This window comes from Hippopotamus amphibius, chromosome 11, assembly GCF_030028045.1.
Source record: "Hippopotamus amphibius kiboko isolate mHipAmp2 chromosome 11, mHipAmp2.hap2, whole genome shotgun sequence".
Lineage (NCBI taxonomy): Eukaryota > Metazoa > Chordata > Mammalia > Artiodactyla > Hippopotamidae > Hippopotamus > Hippopotamus amphibius.
In genome coordinates, this window is record NC_080196.1 from 66,763,865 (window position 1) to 66,769,089 (window position 5,225).

The following is a 5,225-nucleotide window of genomic DNA, read 5'->3' on the forward strand; positions in this document are numbered from 1 at the left end:
CATTTGTTGGAAGAAATGGGAAAGAACTATTGAAAATCATTATCTAGAAAGTGCTCTAATTTCTGTAAGCCTACCCCAACATTGCTAGGCATATAGCATTTCTTTATGGGCACAGAGGCCAACAAAACCACGTTTTTTTGTCCTGTATGTTTTTGCCCAATAAGAACTAACATTTCCCACTGGGAAGAAATGTAGGGCTTTGTTGTGATCTATTGTTATGGGCCTCCTGTGTACACATCAATGCTTCACGGTTTGGTGGGGCCAAATCAGACTTACGTGCAAAGTGACATAAAGAGTCTTTCCCGAGGGTGGGGTTGTATATGCCCAACACTAACATAGTTTAAAAAGTCAGGCATCAATACGAATGTATTCAGTGTAAGCTCACTCCGTTCATTTTGAAGAAAATTCCTCCCAGATACCCAATAACTATTTGTCAGTTGTTCTTTAAGTAAATACGGTGGGGTTTTTTATGGAATGAGAAAAGCAGCTCATTCAGCTCACATCTCAAGCAATCACATGAGTGCTTTTTCTCAAAAACATGTAAGTTCAGAGCATGGATCATTGGCCGTTTGGGCCAGCTAAGGTGACACTGTTATAGGCCCTGAGATACAATCACTAAAGTGCAGTTAATCTGGTTTAACAACTAGCAGGTGGCACCTTCCATGTGCCCAATACAATGTGCGTCATCCAGCCTGTTTTCCCCTGCGTTGGCTTTTTGTTTCATTTTGTTTTACAACGTCATGTGGAGGTAAGCCACCGAGACACGGTCTAAAATGACAACTACTTTACAAAGAATACGTAAATGACACTACCTGCTGTGCAACAACAGAAAGAAAGCAAGAGGTAAATAAGGTCTGGTGCATTGGAGGATGAATTTGACTCTGCTACGTTGGGTTGTTCAAGTGTCTGAGCGTCAGTGGTGCTGCTTAAGCCTTTGCTGCTTCTGGCGGGAGAACACTTGCTGGACAGAAGCAAAGGAAATTTGAGAGGCTTGTAGTCTTTTTTTTTTTTTTGGATTTATTTTTTTATTGGCTGTGTTGGGTCTTTGTTGCTGCACACACGCTTTCTCTAGTTGCGGCAAGCAGGGGCTACTCTACATTGTGGTGTGTGGGCTCCTCATTGTGGTGGCTTCTCTTGTTGCAGGAGCACAGGCTCTAGGCATGTGGGCTTTGGTGGTTGTGGCACACGGGCTCAGTAGTTGTGGTGCACAGGCTTAGTTGCTTTGCAGCATGTGGGATCTCCCTGGAGCAGGGATCAAACCTGTGTCCCCTGCATTCGCAGGCTGATTCTTTACCACTGCACCACCTATGAAGTCCCTTGTCGTGTTTCTTCCTTCTGTTTTCTGGGCTCCAGCTATTAACTCACAATAACATTCAGCCTGGGCCACTTTAACCACAAAAATTACAGAGAAAGAAAAGCTTGATTTTATGATTTGCTTCACTGTGGTCGACTGTGAATAGAAGAGATCTCTGAGGCACTCAGCCGGGTGTGTCTGGCTCCTGGTCCTTCTTGTCACATGTGGTTTCCTCCACAGATGTCCCCTAACTTTTTCTCTTGAAACCCATTTTCATTCTGAAAAATGATTGAGGGCCCCCAAAGAAATTTTATTGTTCTGAGTTATCTATCAATATTGACCTTATTAAAAACTAAAACTGAGGAAACTCCCCAGTGGTCCAGTGGTTAGGAATCTGTGCTCTCACTGCTGAGGGCCCAGGTTCAATCCCAGATTGGGGAATTTAAATCCCATAATACACGTGGTGAGACAAAAAAAAAAATTACAACTGAGAAAAAATTTTAAATGAATGTAATTCATTTTAAAATAACAATTTAAAACTCATTGTAAAGCAAGTGCTCTACCATTTGAGCTTTTCCCCTTCCCCCTGGCTGCTGCATAACACAGGGTGATCAACTCGAAGATGAGTGATGACTTAGAGGGCTGGGATAGAGAGGGTGGGAGGGAGTTGAGGCAGACACAAGTTTTCCACAATTCTTTCTCTTGAAAGCTCCATTTTTATCATTGACAATAAATACTGCTAGCTGGTTTCCTGGACATTTTAGGCTCATTCCCTTCATTTGCCAAAAAAAATCTGTCAGATACCTAATAACCATAGTTTTGTCTGTCAGTTGTTCTGTAAGTAAATATGGTGTCCCAAGAAAAAAACTAGTTCAGCTCAGATCTCAAAAATCACACCAATAGTATTCCTCAAGACAAGGATCATATTTTGGAATGCAGCAGAAGCGCTCTGTGTGAACTTTCCATTTTGTCACATATAATATTAAAAAGATGTGCACTCAGGGTCTAGATTTAACAAAATTACTTTTTATAGCTTCATCGGGACATTTTAAAGGTAGACTGTTTTGTTGTTTTCACTGCAAGTGCCTGGCAGTAAAGCATACAATGACTACGGTGCCACTGCCTTTGTGTCAAGGTGCATTGTCAACATCATCTAAAAAAAAAAGGCCAAAATGTTATTATTTTATGAAAATAGTTTGACCTGTGGAGCCATAAAAGGGTCTCAGGGACACTCAGGGCTCTGTGGACCTCACTTTGAGAACAGTTGCCTTACAGCGGGAGAAAGAACGAGACTCAAAAAGACTGGGGTTTAGACTCTTCACCAAGAACTTCAGCTGTTTATTAGCTACCTGAGCATGGGAAAGAAATTCTCTGAGTCTCAACTTTCTTATGTATAAAATAGAAATAATAAAATAAATGGGCATGATTAGCATGTTTTAGAAAGTATATAGATAAAGTTAGTGCCTGGAATATACCCCAAACTAGGGTATGATCCAAAGATGTATATGTAAGGGAGTTCATGAAGAAAGGAGATAATTAAAAACTAAACTATTCTTTAATTAATATATTCATGCATTCATTCCAAAATATTTATAAAGAGCCACAGGCAGACACTGCTAGATGATGGAAATATAGAAAAAATGACATGAACCCTGCTCTTAAATAGTTTACAGGGGCATTTAAATCAGCGATAAGGATTCAATCTGATGATTGTTATAAAAAAAAAAGGGGGGTATGCACCAAGTGCCAAGGTCTAGCAGTGAAATGCTTGCTTATAGTCTACATCTGGATTTAGGAAGCCAATTTAAAAAGAGAAATGGGCTCTTAGGGCAATCCGAGAGGAGAAGACTACAGAAAGCCTGATTTTGACACGGTTTACCTGGTCTCCAAAGTGCCCGGTGGGCTAAGAAGGTAAGGGGGAGCCTCATTATTCTGAACTACAAACTATGCCCTCAGATGGGGAGGAGAGTCACAGCGGTAGTGCCATGAGCACTGGATTTTCAAGCCCCCGCCATGGTGGTGAGAAGCAGCAGCAGCTGATACTCATACGTACATTGTGGGAACTTTCCGCTGTAGATAAATAATGCTCAGCTGTTCTATGACCGAGGACTTTGCTGTGACAGGTGTTGTTGTGGGCAACAACATGCCCTCAAGTTGTTGACTTTGCTCTAAGTGGTCAGAAGAAGGAACTGTGCATGGAGGAGGTGAGATGTGATTCACTGTGGGTTTGGGTAAGAATAAAAGGGAAAGAACAATATTTGCTTCAAGTGTCATAATTTAAGCCTCTGGTCAGTGTTTTCATGGAGCTGGCTCCCCTAATGAGAGTTCTGAAGGGTTATGAATGGGCCTGGGACACAAAAGAACAACATCTCACAGAGGCAGCAGATGAAGTCATCGTTGGTTTCAGACAAAGCAGACAGGACATACAGGCTACTGCTGCATCTTCATCTGAGAGAGGAGAAAGGAAAAAGAGAAATAATGAGCTATCACAGAAATAAGTGTCATCTTACATGTGGGCTTAGGGAATTTACTACCAGCAGTAGACATTTCAGGCCTGAGGACCATGAGCCAAGAATAACCTACATATCTCACAAACTGGCCTTAAAACTAGCCCTGCATAGTGAAGTGACTTGAATTGCTTTAACTATCCTAAAAATTTCTGAGGATGACTCTATCATAGATTATCTTTTGCACTAATGTAGATATTTTCCAGTATGAGTTTATGAACAAGGGAGAATTTGAAAAGAGAGATAAGTTCATAGTCATACCTTTACATCATGGTATCCTTATTAAGTGTGTGGTTAAATGTTTGGATGGACAACTGGATGAATGGATGGATGGGAAGGGGGTTTAGTGGTGGTTCGGTGTGAAATGTGAATCTGAGAGCTAAAGATGAAATACATTTTGGAAGAAATTAAAATTTTCTAAGGGAGGGTACTTCAGCAGAGCTGTCTGGGGTGTCATTTGCCCAGAGAATGGACAGCACACTTCAGAGTCATAGCTCTGGCCTTGATCTGCAGATTGGAAATTACTGTGAACATATCAAATACCCCAGGGAACTTACTTTCTATGTAACTGATGTGGTATCATGAGAGTTAAGGGTATTTGTTCTGGGAGCCTAGAGATCAGAGACAGCCTCAGAATCTCTCAGGTTTAAGAGTTTTTTGGTGTCTGTAATCATCCCACATAACAATTTGTGATGGTGGGGCATCCCTCAACTTCCACTGACCTTAACTTGAGATCCATAGCCATGGATAGAATTCAGGCTTCCTGTGAATTAAATAGAGGAAATATTATAATTATCTTAATATCATTCACCTCTACTTAAAATGTATCATTTCCCTCCATTGCAAAAATAGGCTACAAAGCCTAGTGTTACCTGTGATTTTGTCATCAATAAAAATAATAACTATTTTCATATCAGGTCACAGTCTCTTGATATTTCAAAATATTCTTTATACTCATTGCTGATTTGAGTCACGGTAGTTATTGGCCCACAGCTAGATCTTGTCATTTAACACAGTAGACGTGTATTACTGTGTCACAAATGTATTAGTTTTGCTAACTGTATTTTAATACAGTTGGTTTCCTTTGTAATTCTACATATTTTATTTTGTGCATTTAAAACTTTACTCTGGGAGAAGAATCAAGATGGCGGAGTAGGAGGACGTGTGTTCGCTCCCTCTTGCAAAAGCAACAGAATTACAACTGACTACTGAACAATCATTGACAGAAAGACACTGGAACTCAGCAAAAAAAAAACACCCCACATTCAGAGACAAAGGAGAAGCCGCAATGAGACGGTAGGAGGGGCGCAATCGCATTAAAATCAAATCCCATAAATGTTGGGTGTGTGACTCACAAGCTGGAGAACAGTTATACCGCAGAAGTCCTGAGGGTTCTGAGCCCAATGTCAGGCTTCCTAACCTGG

At 40.8% G+C, this 5,225-nt stretch overlaps 1 long non-coding RNA gene across 1 annotated transcript; it reads right to left on the bottom strand.

Moving 5' to 3' along the window:
* Positions 1-1,445: 1,445 nt before the first annotated feature.
* On the bottom strand, positions 1,446-4,559 carry LOC130832047 (uncharacterized). The gene is made up of 3 exons (XR_009048174.1): positions 4,524-4,559; positions 3,669-3,742; positions 1,446-1,572 (listed from the first exon to the last, which is right to left on the bottom strand). It is a non-coding gene; the product is annotated as an uncharacterized LOC130832047 (long non-coding RNA).
* Between the last annotated feature and the right edge of the window lie 666 nt (positions 4,560-5,225).